Source organism: Ambystoma mexicanum, chromosome 13 (assembly GCF_040938575.1).
Source record: "Ambystoma mexicanum isolate Mex_15411 chromosome 13, UKY_AmexF1_1, whole genome shotgun sequence".
In the NCBI taxonomy this organism is placed as follows: Eukaryota; Metazoa; Chordata; class Amphibia; order Caudata; family Ambystomatidae; genus Ambystoma; species Ambystoma mexicanum.
This window is the reverse complement of record NC_090938.1, coordinates 362,133,640-362,151,767: the sequence shown is the minus strand read 5'-3', so window position 1 is coordinate 362,151,767 and position 18,128 is coordinate 362,133,640.

Below are 18,128 nucleotides of genomic sequence, written 5' to 3'. Positions count from 1 at the left end.
GACACTCAATGAGGCCTAATCATAATAACAATATTGCATTTATATAGCGCTACAAACACTCAGGCATCTGAGCACTGCTTTTTATTACCCACGGTGTGTGGTGCTCATTTATCGATCTCAGAAGGATGAAAGGCTGAGTTTGGCCCTGCCGGCATTCAGACCTGTATCAGCAGGCTATGCACGGATGTCAAAGGTAGCGCTCTACTCGCTGTGCTATCGCTGTGCTATCGCTGTGCTATCTGACCTAAACACATAAACATGTTTGGGGATGCTTGTGATCTTGTGAAGAACGGATGGGACCTAGAGTTTCCAGCTGGACTTCCCCTTTTCGGGTTGGACCAAGCCTGATTTGCGCATGGTCTTTCTCTAATGGGTTGGCAGGCTGAAAAACGCTGGTCTAGAGGGCTGCCCAGAGATGTGCCAGTGGTTATGATCGATTCAAAACTTTCCCGGCATCACATTTTGGTTTTGCTGATGTTAGTCTGGGTTACATTATTATGGGCCTCATCAAGAGTTTGGCGATAACCCTTAAATCCGGCGGTAGCGCTGTTACCGCTGGATTTAAGGGTCCGCCAAATCAGGGCTTTGGCGGTTTCATCCCTTCTCACTTGGCTGGTCACGTGATTCTGACACCGTGAAATTGTCTTATTCTTCATGCAATTTGAGTATTTGATTTAATTTTGCCAGTCATCTGCCTTGTGTGGCTTATCTTGACCTTTCTGAACAGGATACTCTGTTCTTCTTTTCATAAATTGTTTCCACTGTTGGTCTATTTCAGCCGATATGACCTTGGCTTCTGGGCATGATTTGCCCTCATCTGAGTTTCTCTCTGTCTTTAATTCTCGAGTTGTTCACTGCGGAGCTCTCCTGTTGGGACCTTTAGTAACCTTTGTGCATAGTGGAAGTATACTTATATAAAGTGCTCCTTTTGAGGTAGATATGTATAGGTGGCGCTTGCCGCAATCTATCTTACTACTAAGCATAAGCAAGCCTCACAAATTCTTGCTTCTTGCGGTTCCTTGCATATGTACACGTTTAAACTAACTGAATATCTTCATTGCGCATGTCGCATGACTTCTGACATCGATTATTTCACTTCAGGTTCAAGATGTCACTTGTCCATGGGGTTTCGTCTCTTTTCATCCTTGACAGGTCATCATATCTTCTATATGTGCGTTAGTCCAGGTTTGTGTGACGTCACCATGCGTCTTCCTTCAGTATCTTTTGAGCTTCTTCAGGGATTGCGTTCTGACAATCGTCATTCTGTCTAATTTGTCTATATGGTTTTCTCAATGGGTACCTTACTGTCCAAGTTTTTTTAGGTGTCGGTACCTCAACAGGTTCAGTTCTTCTGATAGGTACTAGACAGAGCCCCACTGAGGCTCTCTGCTGGATTATTTGCTCATCATACGTTATGCATTTCGGCGTGAACGTTCCTGGTACTTCAAAATGGACGGTTGGAGTGCGAGTCGTGCTTGGGACCTCCTCTACACACCAGCACCATTCACGAATGGTACCAGTGCATCCGACCTCCCCATTTCCATTGAGCCCTATGGGATTCAAATGGGAATGGAGAGCATTTTATCCCGGTGACCGCGAATCGGCAATTACCGGGTCCGGTGGGCCGTAATGACCCGGTAATTGCGCATTCGCGTGCGCCGGCCAAAAAATGATACCGGCAAGGCTACCACCAGTCTCATAATGAGGCCCGATGTATTTTTTGTTGCAGTACATGATGTTTTCTTGTTTGGTCAGTTTATGTTATGTCCTATTTCTTTACGATATTTCCCATTAATGTCCAATGTCAAGCACTTTAGAGCAGCCATCATGTGAGGATAGAAACCTACATAACACCCAAATAAATAAATAATACATGAGGGGAGTAAATTTCAAGAAAAGTGTTACAAAGCCGACAGGACACCTTTTAATGTAAAGTGGTAAGATGCTTCTATGCCCCTTTTGGGAGAAAGAGACACTTGTTGCCCTTTATTAACAGAACACAGTAACTGAAGCCTAGGTTAAGAGAGAAGGCTGGATAATGCCTATTTCATCCCACCCAACTATAACCATCCTCATGAAGTTCCTATCAGGCCTCAGGAACTCCAAGGAAGCTTGGTCATGGGCTTTTCTCCCAGAGAATCAAAGGTTCCAAACCCACCATCTTTTAAAGTGCCTGTAGTTCCTCCAAGCTACATGTATTTTCTATAGAACATGGCTTTTTCCCATCAAGAGAATAAGTAGAAGGGTGTGTGCTATGCTTTATCTTTGTGAATAGCTTCAACACATCCATGCTCATACTTACACCCTGACAGTTGTGGAAGGCTCATAAGCCTGACCACCCTTGAGACAAAGACATACAACACCAAATAACACATAATGGCAAAAAAGCCCTCTTTACCTGCACAGGCATTGCCGATGCCGGTAATGACGGCAAATCCTCTTTAGAGTCCTACGGGACTCCATGAATGGGGATTTACACCGTCACTTTGGCACCCATAGTCCGGCGGCAATGCTGCCGGAATGGTTGCTGGAAACGTTATCTACATCTACGGGTATCCTGGCGTCTCTACCGCCATGATACCGGCAAACTCAAAATGAGGCCCAATGTTCAAATAGGTTTAAAGACCTCAGTGGAATGGATAGAATTGACTGAATTCAGCAACAAAGTGGAACATTGGAAGCAGATGGTCCCAACAGGGATAGCCTAATACCTCCCAGGATTGGAAGCTGGAATATAGCGTGTCTTTTCTCAAAAATGGATGATGAAGACGTCCTAATGTTCATAACCACTTTGGATGTTGTCCTCCTCCAAGAAACATGGCTGAAATGCACCAAAGTTAGATGGCTTTACGTGTGTATGTTCAAGCCTAAAATGAGGGGAAGAAACGGGGGTCTTATTATCTGGATCTCAGTGAATCTGGACATTGGGGGTCATTATAAGTTTGCTGGTCAGGAAAAAAAGTGCTAGTATTTCAGTATACCAACACTTTTCTGGACCGGCAAACTACAAGATTGCCGGTGGGAGTTACTTGATTTACCTCTAGCCTAGAGCTGGAGGTAAACCAGGGCCCCACTGTCAAAAATAGCCAGTAATACCGGCACCGGTATTACTGGTGCTGTTAATACTGGCTATCCCCTCCATGGGGTCCTATGGCACTCCCTGGAATGGGGATTTACCAGTATTCCCGCCACATGTAATATCCTGGTAATTCCAGGATATCAGGTGGCGGGAAGGGAAACACTGTTTGCTGGTATCACGATGGAATTACTAACGGGATACCGGTAAACTTAGAATGACCCCCATTCCCCACATTGAGATACTGCTAGACTCAGGGCCCGATTCTCATGTAGCCATAGTAAGCATGGTAAAGAGCACGCTTCACTATGCCTTTTCCTGATGCCTTGGTACCATGCTTATTCTGAAGTTGTCCTGCACGTCAGTTCAAAGTACGACATAGAAGGGGCGTAAAATGTGTGCACTCAATCAGTTTTCACAGTTTACAGGTGGTTTTGAAGTTCTCTGTAGCAGTTCCATTAAATAGCATGAAACTTGCAATTTAATGAAAGTGCTGCTGAGAACACCCTCATGGCACCGGTACTCTCCCCGGAAGAGCATATGCAGAGAGCTGAGGTTGGATGGATGCAGTCGAATGGTGTAAAGGCCCTTTGATGGTCGCAGAACAGTTTAAAAACAGATAGAATCATTAAGGAGTGCAAAAGGTAGAACCTTTGCAGAATGATTTAAAAAAGGAAAGGGGGAAAGTGGACAGAGATTGCAGTCAGAGTAATAATTGCAGGTTGTGAAGATTGGAAAGGTTGAAGGTGAAAAGTAGTGATACAACAGTAAAAGGACAGAGATAGATTGGAGGAGAAAGAAAAATAAAGGAGTCAAATTGAAAGCAATAAAGTTGGCAGAAGGATTGAAAGGAAAATACAGGTCCAGTGTGATGGAGGCCCATGACTAGGAGGTCGAAGGTGGAGGCAGAAATGAAAAGCCAAGTTCAGCGACTTGCCTTGGGCATCCTTGTGTATGAGGTTATAGCTCAGGAGGAAGTCTTATTTGGTGTAAAGGATCATCAGACCACTCTCTCCACTAAAAAAGACATATGGGACTACATTTCCAAGACAGTGAATGCTCTATCAAACACCCTGCGTACAGTGAAACACAGGAAGAAACATTAGTATGATGTGAGACACAAGAGTTAGAGAGAAATTCCTCCAGAGTAAGGAACACAGCAAGGGCACAAGTGGTGGATCACCATATGATCCCAATTACTGATCAAAAGAGTTGAAAGTCCTGGCTATAATGGACTCTGCGTGCCTTGAGGGTCTTGGAGGTGTGGTTAAGCAGCATGACGTTGTTTTGCTATCTTTTAAACCCTCTCTGTCCCCAAAGTGGTCCTTTCACAGTGTCCTAGGTGATGACAAGTGTTTTCCATGTGCAGGGTTGTAAGTGGTGCGCAGAGACTGACTTGGCCATCTCTTTCTTTCCAGGTGCATCAATGTCAGGAGATGCGTGTGTGGGAGCTGGCTCTGGACAGTGAGAAAACCATCCCCCAACATAAAGGTAGTGTGAACTCCACAGACGTAAATCATGAGGATACAGAGATAGTGTTGTACGCGTATGTGGAAGATGTGAACACCTCCTTTATCATGAAGATGTACAGGGAGCAACCACCCACAGGCAAGTCAAGAAAAGAACAGTTTCTCTGCATCCAACAACCGCTGGTGCTGAAGGTACTACCAGACCTGTGCAGGCAAGTGATGATGGCGGTCCTCTTATTGCTAGTAGCGAAAAACAAAGAAGTTTCAATGTTCCTTTAATGTCCCTGGTCTGCCACGCCTTCACACAACACAGCAGGATGGTAGGGGAAACGAAGACACAACACCAAATGAAGGACACTGGGCTTCCCCACACCCATCAACCAGCCACTCTCGCTGCTAACCACAACGGTCACTCACAGAACCCCAGGGCCACATCATTCCACACGAGCTATGACATCACCACACTCCACACCAGGCTCATTACAAAACTTCTGCCTCTCTCGAAATGACACAACAACAACAAGGACGTAGTGGGAACAGTGACCAGCACAATTAACACTTGTGTCAAGCACACAGACATGCACAATTAACACTCCGTCACGCACACAGACACGCACCAAACCTTCTATACAAAGCAGCCAACAATGTACAAGAAAACCTGGCACAGTAAGAACAAAAAGGGAAAACCCAGACCAACCGGACCAATAAAATGCCAGGAACCCTTGGAATCCCTCACACTCTACACACAAACTACACACTCACCAACAGAGGCACTGCCCACCGACGTGGAAAAAGGACAGCCCCTCTAATGAACTCACCTTTTGACAGAAAACCACTGAGAACTAAAAACCAAAAAACTGCACCATCACCTGTTCCGAGCTGCCCCTCAGGACCTCCGGCCTGACACACCAAAACGTACCAGTGTTCAGAGAACAACCACTAATCTAACAGGCCAAACCAACAATGCACCAACACTGTCCACCATGGGCTGCCCCCTGAGCCATATACCTGCCACATCCGAGCACAAACAGCTCAACTGCGAGCAAATTACACTGTACAAATCACACCATTGAAGGATCAATAAACAACATCCTAACATCACATCATTAACTGTCACAATCCCTTATATTCACTGGCATCTTGCACCCACTGATCAAAATAATAATCCCAAACACATCACCCACCTTACGTTCCTTTGAAAGTAGGTAACTGGGAAAACAAAATACTAGGGCACAAAACCCTGAAACACTTGAGTACAACACCTCGACAGGGCACCACGATGTGGATTGTCCTAACACAATCAGACACCCATTCCCAAAAGACAACATCTTAAAATGTACGCCACCAGAACGCTGGGGCACCCTGCCTTGGAACAAATTGATGAACGAAAACCATACTCAACACCTCAACACCTACTCCTACAACCGTGGGGTATAATTCTCCTAACACTGGAACAAAGTGATACACTATACCTTGCTCAGCACATCTCAGAACAAGCTGACATGATACCCTGCTCAGCACACCTAAACACCAACCCCTTCACCCACAGGGTACAATTTACCTAACATTGGAACAAGATGAACACAATGCCTTGCTCACACAACTCAGAACAAGGTGACAACGATACCTTGCTGCAAACACCACAACACCTACCCCTCCAAACACTCCACTGGTTTGATACTTTTAAGGTGTACCTGAGGGCGGCAGGGGGTGTTAAGTACTCTGATGATGAAAAGGAGGCAGCACTGTTAAATTGCTTGGTGACAGAAGGTCTATGCGTATTTAGGCACGTGCCATGAAAGGAAGTGCATGTTTGTGGTGCCGGCGACGGAGAAAGTGTGGCAAGCGATATGAGACAGCACTCAGGAATATCGGAAGGCGTTTTGGAAAAAGGCCAATTGTGGTATTAGAAAGGTACCATTTCTTCTCAAGGGCTCAACGAGTGGGTGAAGGGATAGACGATTACATCACCACCTTGCGTACAGGTAAACTAGCACTCCCACCAAGGCCTATAAACATTACAGTCCCAAAGTACATACAACCCATATGATACTAGCCTGTGAAACCTAAAAGGATAACAGAGGGCACAACAAAACACACCACAAGATACGAACAATGGCCTTGGCACAATCTACCTCTACACCACCCCGGGAAAGTCAACCTACACCCCTGAACATGGGTCACAACATAAACACAACAATTATAAATAACACAGGCCCAGACACACCTACCGCTCACTGGACCCTAACCAGGATCACGTTCGGATGGGTCCTGGAAATTCGCCAGCACATGGTCCAGGAATCCAAAAATACTGGGGACACCTTGCCCCTCTGGGGTTTGCCCTCGCCGGCAGGGCACACAAAGCTACACCCAGGGTACCCTGCCCTAATTGCCAGGTTCTCCAAATGCACGTCTCCACACCCTGTAGCACTGCAACGATTGTACTCTCCAACATTGCACGTCTCAAAGTCACTCCTCATCCAGGAAACCGCCTTTCCAGCTATTCTGGAACACTTCTTGGGAAGCGTGTAACGCTCACCTGATTCCCACGGAGGCGCGGGTCTTGGCAGGAAGCTGTCTGTGACTCGAAAAATGATGTGCAGGACTCGATTGGCTTCTAGGGTCGAACCTCTTCGCACTGTGTGTCGGACTCGAAGAGTGAGGTTTCTGCAGGTGAAAGAATATGGGGGTTAATGGTCTGGGTAGTTGAATATCCCTCTCTCCCTCTCTCTTCCCAGCTTTTTCGTAGAGCCCCCAGGTCAACGTGTTCACCTTATATAGGTGAATGCTGGGCTCTCCATCTGCGTCTGGTGCAGGGTGCCGTTGCCAGTTCCTTCAATGGGGAAACATAGGCCTCTTGAATTCAGAGGATGGTTACCGTCGTTGTCTGCATGAGCGGTGAGTTTCTGGACACCTTTTGTCTTTATAGTCTTTAAATGCGTGGCACGTTTATATGCAGACTCTATATAATGCTTTTCCCTTATGTATTGCAGGGCTCTTGAGATGGAAGATGAAGTAAAGCGCCTGGAAGTTTGTAAGTATGGCAAGCGCTCTAATTGTCTCTTTCCTTGCAGCTTAGTTCATGTTAAAGAGACGCCGGAGTATTTGCAGGCGTTTTATTGCGACGAGCGGGATGGACGTAAGTAAATACCTGCTTAATGTCTTTTCTTTTGCCTTTCAGATGTTGGTTTGCAGCGCCGGAGTCCGCGGAATGCCAGTAAGTTGTTAACGATGCTTTGTCTTTACAGGCGGCGATGTAGAACGAAGAAATCCGGAATCCACAGCGTGCCGGTAAGTAAGGCAATGCTTTTGCCTTTGCAGGTGGAGATGCGGCGTGACGAAGCGGCCGCAGCCGATGGATCAGGTGAGTAAGTACTGCGTGTAAAGTTCGCCTTGCTAACCTGTTGTTTCTGTTCTTTGCAGGTGCTGATGATGTCTGGATACTGAAATGGTAAGTAGGATTCTTGCAGGTCCAGGATCAGAAGAAGAAAAGCCGGAGCAGACTTGGTGAGCGTTCTGCTGCAGATGCAGAATAACGCGAAGCACGCTTCATCTATCGGGTGTGGTTTAAATAGCCTTGGAGTGATGAGGCGTCTTCTTCCACGGCCCCGCCTAGGTAAGAAAAGAGTTCCAGTTTCCAGAAGAGTTCCAGTGCTGTATCCAGGGAGTGGAGCTGCCCCACCCAGGTAAGAAAGTAGTTCCTGTTCTTAGATAGCTTCTAAGTGGCTGGTAAGTAAGCAGCATGGTCTGCTGCAGGTAAGTCCACCCAAGCATCCTCACACCTATTATGAGCCCGGCGCTTCCAGTGCCGGGACCAATGGTTTTGATGAGCCTGGTGCCACCGGCGCCAGGACAAGGTCCAAAAGGTCCCAGTGGGGACTGGCTGGTGCCTAGGATTAGGGTTAGGGGCCTGCTTCCAAGGACGTTGGGCTGGTCCTGGCTCCTTGGAAGCAGTGATCATGACAGTACCCCCCCTCAAGGCCCCTCCTAAGCGTGTCTTCTCCGGGGGTTTCGGCTTGTCGGGGTGATTCAGATGGAATTTTTTGACCAGACGAGGTGCGTGGACGTATTCTGAAGGTTCCCAAGACCTTTCCTGGGGGCCGTAACCTTTCCAATCAACCAGATAATATAACTTAGATTTGGAGATTTTGGAGTCTAGGATGTTCTTTACTTCGAATTCAAGTTCTCCATCTACTAAAACCGGGTCTGGGAGTTCAGTCAATCGGGTTTCTGGTTGCACAGGTTTTAATAAGGAGACATGGAATACTGGGTGTATTTTCATATGCGTAGGTAACTCCAATTTGACAGCCACCAGATTAATTATGGCAGATATGAGATAGGGTCCAAGGTATCTCGGGATGAAGGTGCGGGGTCCCTTTAGAGGCAGGTGCTTAGTGGATAGCCAGACTTGATCTCCTACAGCGTAATGAGGAGCCTCTTTACGGTGTCGATCTGCTCCTCTTTTGAATTGAGCTTTAGCTCTTTGCAGATGGGCCGAGGCTTCCTTAAAAGCACGGGTGATCTCCGAGTGCAAGTGATCCACAGCAGGTGCTTCGAATTCTTGGGGAGGATCCAGGTTAGAGGTTCTAGGATGGTGTCCGTATAGTAAGAAGAAGGGAGTCTTCCCTGTTCCAGAATGAATCGAATTATTGTAAGCGTATTCAGCGATCCAAAGAATATCCTTCCAGGGGTTTTCAGTTTGTTGGAGCATGCAACGTAGATATTGCTCTAGAGTTTGATTTGTCCTTTCGGTTTGTCCGTCAGTTTGGGGATGGTGACTAGTTGAAAGTCTTACATCAATTTGGGCTAGACGACAGCAACTGCGCCAGAAGTGAGAGATGAATTGACTTCCCCTATCGGAGACTAAAACCGAGGGAAAACCATGTAGCCGAACGATGTTTTCTAAGAATTCTCGGGCCAATACTGAGGCTGATGGTAGACCCTTTAGGGGAATGAAGTGAGCCATCTTGGAGAATAGATCCACGACTACTAAAATGGTAGTATACCCCGAGCATGGAGGTAAGTCCGTGATGAAATCCATGGACAGGGTATGCCATGGACAGGGAGGGATGTCTAGTGGCTGTAGTAGGCCGGCTGGTTTTTCCTTCTGACTTTTATTCTGGGCACACACACCGCAGGAGATTACAAAGTCTCTAATATCCTTTTTCCATGACGGCCACCAGAAATGTCTTTTAATCTTTTCCATGGTTTTGGTAATGCCAGGGTGACCCTCCATTAGAGAGTCGTGATAACAGGAGATTACTTGTTTTTGTATTTTCTCACAGGGTAAATGCAATGGTCCTCGGAAATATGGTAGGTCTTGATCCACTGAAAATTCTTTCCCCTTTAATTGCCAATCTTGTAAATCGCCCGGAGTTAGGAGTGATTTAACCATGGTCTTGATGTCTTCAAAAGATTGAGCGATGACCAAACCCAAAATTCTTTGTTCTGGAATTATGGGTATTGGTTCTGGATTGGTCAAATGTTCATCTACCCCCATCCGGGAGAGGGCATCTGCTTTTCCGTTCTTACTGCCTGGTCGATAAGTAATTATAAAGTCAAATTCGGCTAGAAACAGAGCCCAGCGAAGCTGTCTGGAAGATTGAGCTTTGGCTGTCTTTAGATATTGTAAATTGCGGTGGTCAGTCATTACGGTGACTGTGTGTCTGGCTCCTAGAAGATAATGCCGCCAGGCTTTAAAGGCCGATCTGATGGCCAAAAGTTCCTTGTCTGTAATTGAATAGTTGATCTCGGGAGGCGAAAACTTGCGGGACCAAAAGGCAACAGGATGTAGTTGGTGTGTGACCGGATCTCTTTGTGATAACACTGCCCCCATAGCAAGACTAGAAGCATCCGTTTCCACGATGTAAGGAAGTTCTGGGCGAGGATGTTTTAAAACAGGTGCAGAAATGAATTTAGCTTTTAAGTCCTGAAAAGCTTGTTCTGCTTCAGAAGACCACTCAAAACGTTTGTTCTTTTTCAACAGAGCGGTGATGGGCTGGACTATCCGAGAAAATTCAGGAATGAATCTGCGGTAAAAGTTAGCGAATCCTAACATGCTTTGAACTCCTTTTACAGAGGTTGGTGATGGCCACTTGATAATTGCATCAACTTTCTTTGAATCCATATGGACTCCGTTAGGCGACAATATGAATCCCAGGAACTCGACTTCCGTTACGTTGAAAACGCATTTCTCAAGCTTAGCAAAAAGATTATGTTGACGCAATCTCTCGAGAACCTTTTTAACGTGTCTCTGATGTTCTTCTTCAGATGATGAATAGACGAGGATGTCGTCAATGTAGACAACAACACACACGTCTATGAGTTCTCTAAGGACATCGTTCATAAAATATTGGAAAGCAGCAGGAGCATTACACAGTCCAAAGGGCATCACTTGATATTCGAATAGCCCGTACTTGGTGCGGAAGGCCGTTTTCCATTCATCGCCCTCTTTTATCCGTACCAAGTGGTAGGCTCCTCTGAGATCCAGCTTTGTGTATATACATGCATCTTTGACTTGGTCCAGGAGTTCAGGGATCAAAGGTAACGGGTATCTGTTTTTAACGGTGATCTGATTCAGGGCGCGGTAATCTATGCAAGTCCTAAGGTCTCCTTCCTTTTTCGGAACGAAGAACAAAGCCGATGAAGCTGGAGATTTTGAAGGACGGATAAACCCGTTAGCTAGGTATTGGTCCAGGTACTGTCTGAGGTGAAGGTTCTCTGGCTCGGTGAGGGCATAAATCCTGTTGCAAGGAGGAGTTGTTCCAGGTATCAGATCTATTTGACAGTCGTAAGACCTATGAGGAGGCAGGGTGTTAGCTTGATCCTTCCGGAAGACGTCTTGGAATTCCTGGTATTCGGGAGGTAATTTGGGAACCTCCTCAGAAGAGATTGCCGCCAGTGAAACATCAGACCGAGGATAACAAGTGGTAAAACACTCTGGAAACTGAACCGTCTTTGCTCGCCAATCGATCTGAGGATTGTGCTTCTCTAACCAAGGGATTCCCAGAATGATCTGGAACTGAGAGGCCTTGATTACATCGAACACGATTCTCTCCCGGTGTCCATCTTGACTCACTAGCGTCACTTCTTGGGTGGCATGCGTTACTGGTCCGGAGGCTATCTCCGTGCCATCCACAGAAGTGATGACGTCTTTTACTGCCTTAGGGACAAGGGGTAGATTCATCCTTGATACCATTTCACGGTCCACATAGTTACCGATTGCTCCGCTGTCAATGTAAGCTTCAATTGCATGCAAACGATCCGGACGTTCAGGACTAATGAGGACCATGGGTATCATGAAATGCGAGGTCACGGGACAGATCTTAACGCTCGGCAAGAGGACCTCTACTCTTGTCGGGCGAGGGCGTTTCCCTGCTCTGACTTTGTGGTACAGGTATCCGCGGCTCCTACAGTCTTCTTAGCTGGTTTCACTGGACAGTCCCGAAGAAAGTGTCCTGAGTTTCCGCAATAGAGGCATAATTGCAGCTGCCTTCTTCTTTCCCGCTCTTTCTGGGTTAAAGGTCCTTTCATGCCCCCTATTTGCATGGGTTCCACGGTGTCAGCTCCCTTATTCGAGGTCTGTGGTTTAGAAAACACTCGGGTATCAAATCTGGAACGATATGCCTTCCTGTTCTGTATTCTATGGTCCAATTGGACAACTAAGTCAATATAATCAGAACATTCTTGCGGAGGATTCACAACTTGCGCTAACACATCGTTGAGCTCTCCACGCAGGACTCTGTAGAAAAGCGTTATTCTCTTGTCCTCGGGCCATTGTGTTTCCACTATGAGTCTATTGAAGGAGGCTATATAAGTCAAGAGGTCTTGATTACCCTGTCGTAATGAGAGAAGTTCATTGTCCAAGGCCTGCCCTTGTGCATGTCTTGCGAACAGTTTCTCCATGCTGGACTGGAAGGCCTGAAAATCATGTAAAACCGGATCATCTTGGGTGACTAACTGGATCGACCAATCTGCAGCGCTGCCACTGAGATAAGAAAGCACGAAAGCCCCCTTGGTCTGGTCTGTTGGGAATGCAGCTGGTCGACATAAGAAGTGTAGGTGGCACTGGTTGATGAACACTGCGAATTTCTTTGGATCACCAGAAAAGCGTTCGGGCGGAGCCAAGGGCACATTACCGGGCAGATTGATTTGCACTGGATTTGAAGCTGATGCAGAAGGATAACTCCCTCCTGGAACGGGCAAAGGTATCTGTCCTGCCTGCGTTTGTAACAACTGCCTAGCAGGGTCCTCTGTTCGCTCCTTGGAAATTATCAGTTCTCTTCTTAGAGAGTTCGTTTCCTGACGAGCTCCATGTACTTCTGCTCTTAATTCCCCGAGCAACTGGGCTAGTCGATCAGTGTCTGAGGTTTCCATTGCGCCTGGGTAGGAGTTTTGTGGTGGGCTTCGCGTTCTGTAACGCTCACCTGATTCCCACGGAGGCGCGGGTCTTGGCAGGAAGCTGTCTGTGACTCGAAAAGTGATGTGCAGGACTCGATTGGCTTCTGGGGTCGAACCTCTTCGCACTGTGTGTCGGACTCGAAGAGTGAGGTTTCTGCAGGTGAAAGAATATGGGGGTTAATGGTCTGGGTAGTTGAATGTCCCTCTCTCCCTCTCTCTTCCCAGCTTTTTCGTAGAGCCCCCAGGTCAACGTGCTCACCTTATATAGGTGAATGCTGGGCTCTCCATCTGCGTCTGGTGCAGGGTGCCGTTGCCAGTTCCTTCACTGGTGAAACATAGGCCTCTTGAATTCAGAGGATGGTTACCGTCGTCTGCACGAGCGGTGAGTTTCTGGACACCATTTGTCTTTATAGTCTTTAAATGCGTGGCACGTTTATATGCAGACTCTATATAATGCTTTTCCCTTATGTATTGCAGGGCTCTTGAGATGGAAGATGAAGTAAAGCGCCTGGAAGTTTGTAAGTATGGCAAGCGCTCTAATTGTCTCTTTCCTTGCAGCTTAGTTCGTGTTAAAGAGACGCCGGAGTATTTGCAGGCGTTTTATTGCGACGGGCAGGATGGACATAAGTAAATACCTGCTTAATGTCTTTTCTTTTGCCTTTCAGATGTTGGTTTGCAGCGCCGGAGTCCGCGGAATGCCAGTAAGTTGTTAACGATGCTTTGTCTTTACAGGCGGCGATGCAGAACGAAGAAATCCGGAATCCACAGCGTGCCGGTAAGTATGACAATGCTTTTGCCTTTGCAGGTGGAGATGCGGCGTGACGAAGCGGCCGCAGCCGATGGATCAGGTGAGTAAGTACTGCGTGTAAAGTTCGCCTTGCTAACCTGTTGTTTCTGTTCTTTGCAGGTGCTGATGATGTCTGGATACTGAAATGGTAAGTAGGATTCTTGCAGGTCCAGGATCAGAAGAAGAAAAGCCGGAGCAGACTCGGTGAGCGTTCTGCTGCAGATGCAGAATAACGCGAAGCACGCTTCATCTATCGGGTGTGGTTTAAATAGCCTTGGAGTGATGAGGCGTCTTCTTCCACGGCCCCGCCTAGGTAAGGAAAGAGTTCCAGTTTCCAGAAGAGTTCCAGTGCTTTATCCAGGGAGTGGAGCTGCCCCACCCAGGTAAGAAAGTAGTTCCTGTTCTTAGATAGCTTCTAAGTGGCTGGTAAGTAAGCAGCATGGTCTGCTGCAGGTAAGTCCACCCAAGCATCCTCACACCTATTATGAGCCCGGCGCGGGACCAATGGTTTTGATGAGCCTGGTGCCACCGGCGCCAGGACAAGGTCCAAAAGGTCAGAGTGGGGACCGGCTGGTGCCTAGGATTAGGGTTAGGGGCCTGCTTCCAAGGACGTTGGGCTGGTCCTGGCTCCTTGGAAGCAGTGATCATGACAAGCGTCACCTCCAGGATGCTGTGAGTGGGGCATGACCCACAGGCGTACCAACAGCTGTTCACGTGACTAGGCCAGGATGCCTCATTCGCTTGTAACATCACCACAAGCTCTGGCAACACAGGGACGGAAACTTCTCCTCGCTCCATTATCACGGAAAGGTCCGCAACAATCTGCCCACTTTTGCCTCTGCAGGACACTCACCCTGGCTCACGCTCGCTTCCCTCTGGGCTGCCCAGCCCCCAGGGGAAGAACGAGGCAGCCATAAACAGCGACTCACACTCCTTACTCTACTTGGTTCAGGGACTCGGCTGATCGGAGAGAGGGATGTCCCCTCTCAATTCCCCTGACTGGGAAACATTGCACTCCTCCATCTCCGCCTAGTGCGTGGGCCAGGACGCCCTTAAAGGCACGCTGCACTCCGGCACCACAGAAGGAGTTGGAAAACTGGAGCAGTGGGAAGCCTCTTGACTCCTACCTTTACATGCTGCGCTAGCCACAAACACAGCCCACCAATGACTGGCCTCAGCATCGACCGTGGGCCTCACCGGGCTGTGGTGCCCTCCTGGGGGTCGGTACATTTGGCCAGGGACAGTGTCCTCAACTTGCTGCACCCCCCAGCAGTGCTGGTTGAGAAATGCCAAAATCCACCTACCATCCTCGTCACCAGTGTAAGAAAGAACGTCTCCTGCAAGGTAAGTTTCAATGTTCCTTTAATGTCCTTGGTCTGCCACGCCTTCAGGATACACAACACAACAGGATGGTAGGGGAAACGAAGACACAACACCAAATGAGGGACACTGGGCTTCCCCACACCCATCAACCAACCACTCTCACTGCTAACCACAACGGTCACTCACAGAACCACAGGGCCACCACATTCCACACGAGCTATGACATCACCACACTCCACACCAAGCTCATTACAACAGGGTCATCTGAAAGCCAAGTGGCTGTTGTGAAGAAGGGGAACTCATTGGCACATGCTGACATGATGAGTGTAGCGGGGGCATGAGTGACATAGAGCGAGATGTGGGCAGACTTTGCTTGTCAGATGATCACCATAGCAGTTGTCAAGAGCACAGTATTACAATTAAAAATTTGTCAGGAAATGTAAGTTTTTGTCAGAGATTAAAGAGGTGGCTATAGAAATTGGCTCTGCTGCTGTAATGTCCAATCCCTTGTGCCTGAAAGCACTTACCAATGTTCTGCGAGTTCAGGAAACTGTACACATTGCTTGCAGCCAGCATGGCTGTGACTGCTGAAGTGGTTACCCATGAAGAAAGTTCTACAGTACTTTCCAGCATTACTGCAAGTACCTCTGTAGACGATGCCCCAGTGAAGTAACAGCAACGAGGAGACCTCAGCGAGGCTGTAGGAAACTACAGGACAAAAAGGGCAATTACTAAGCCCACAGTGTGCAAGAGAAGAATGCTAGTTATGTTTTCTTAACAGCGTGTTGATTAAATGTGGCGTGGATCCTGGGCCAGATACTCTTTACCTTTTGTTTCGGGGAGGTTGGGGAGTGCCAACAATGTTTTGGGTAAATATTATGAGAACAGCCCATATGTTTGATTTTGGGCGTAAAAGTCTCTCCAGTACACACACATACTTTGCTAAGTTCTACCAAGTTCACGTTTCTTATTGTCAAATTATTGCATACAACCTATGTGACATTTTAAGTATTAACAGCTGAGTATAGAAATATGTCTTCTGTGTGAAAAAAGTCATGTACACAAATGACAATTAGACTCCTTTTATTACTGAAGCAATTCATTCTAAATGGGGTCATCCACTTCCTCCTCAAATAATCCGTCCTTGGGTTCAGGTAGTTTCGAACGAATGGCTAAATTGTGTAGCATACAGCACAACACTATAATATTGCATACTTTGTCTGGAGCATACATAAGGCAGCGAAAGCGTCTTTTCAGAAGTTCGAAAGTGCGTTCTATTGTGTTTCTTGTCTTGACACTACCACATTATATTTCAGCTCTGCTACAATGCATGGATTTTAGAATGGTGTAAGAAACCACGGTTTAAGTGGGTATGCCCCATCCCCAAGCAGCCAACTTCTGTCTTGTACCATGCTACCCATCAACATTGCTAGGTTGCTACTGCTAAGGATGTATGCATCGTGTGCAGAACCAGGGAAATCGGCATAGCAATGTGTAATTTGCAAATCTGCACTGCACAGCATCTGGATGCTAAGGGACTACTGTTTTTTAACTATTTCTAAACATTTGCTCGGGGTGGTATGAGGCGGACAAAGGGTGCAGTCAGTGGCCCCTACATTTGGGAAACTGGCCAATCCAAAGAACCGAGGCTTCACAGAAGCCAAATGCCCGGTACTATGTGGCAAAATTATGAATTTGGTAATGTGTTTCAGTATAGTAGGAAGCATCACTTTCAGTATCTTTGAAAATGCTGGCTGCGATAGGCCTGCTGCCATGGCTATGGTTCCCTGGTACCATTCAAAGGCGGAATGGCTGTCAACTTCCTAGTACCAGGTTCCAAGTACTCTTTGATCAGCTCTTCCAAGTGTAGAATGGTATCAGCATCTAGCCGGTAGAGGTGAATAATGTGCTCTGGCAACATGTTGAACACATTCTCCCCACTACAGTAAATGTGTTCTTTGATTGTACGTCTTTTTCCATGTGTGGCCTTTAGCTCTTGATCTGGTGCATTGTTTACAGGCGGGTGAGGATGACGTTGTCCTTCGTTGTTGCCTTGCTTACGCTGACTCAAGAAATATGCTGCAACTACAGATGGCATCACTGCCGCGCAGGTATGCCTTATTTATAGCTGAAGTAAGTGTACACAATGACCAGTATCTCAACACTTCCTGAGGGGGTGTTTCTTCCATCTACAAACCAGAGAGTGAGAGGTAAGTGAAATGAGTAGCCATCCAGATCGCTATGACTGAAGGGTCAACAGAACCACATGGCAGCGGCTTTACAGTTAATCACCCATACATAAAGACATTAATGAATTTGATGTGCCATGCAAGGCAGCAACATAACTGCTTGAGAAGAAGCACAGAAGAAAATATGGAGAGGGAATCAGGAGCCACTGTTCTTTTGTGCTGCCCCCAGTGTAGCACGGAACAACTCAGGGCAAAACGAATGGCACGCTCTACTTCCAAGGCAGATGCAAGCCATGCTGTTCACAGAGCACCAAGGATAACATTTTGGGGTGGAGGGGCTAACCCTTCAAATGTTGGGAGAGGTACTAGCTTAAGAGACTGTGGGGATAAAACGTACTTTATGGGGGCTTCTAACGTCTTCATGGATTGTAATACGACTATTGTAGTGAAGCTTCATGTTACTAGCAGTTAACTTTCTCCTTTACGTCTGGAAACACACAGTTAAGGACAGCTGTGGGAATCAGCTGTCTCCTGTTCCCCCTACCCTTACAAGCACTACTGTGGCATTCAAGTACCAAACCCACATCCCAATTTCAAATGCCTTAATATATATATGCATTTGAATGCAGGTGATAACAATTAAATGCTTTATGTTAGCAATTGCAGGGCCTTTGTTAACGGTGAAGTCCGGACACGTTTAACATGTATTCTGTTCTGTCCAGCCATGGCTCTGTAGGTCAGCCAGGTCAAGTCAACATAACCCTAAATTTCGGAGAGTGGCGGGGGGGCGCTAGAGCCAGATCTGTTCAATGGCGATGCACCACTGGCTGTTCATGCCATAGGTGTTGTCCGAGCTGAGTGCAGGGTGAGATGGGTTTCATTTT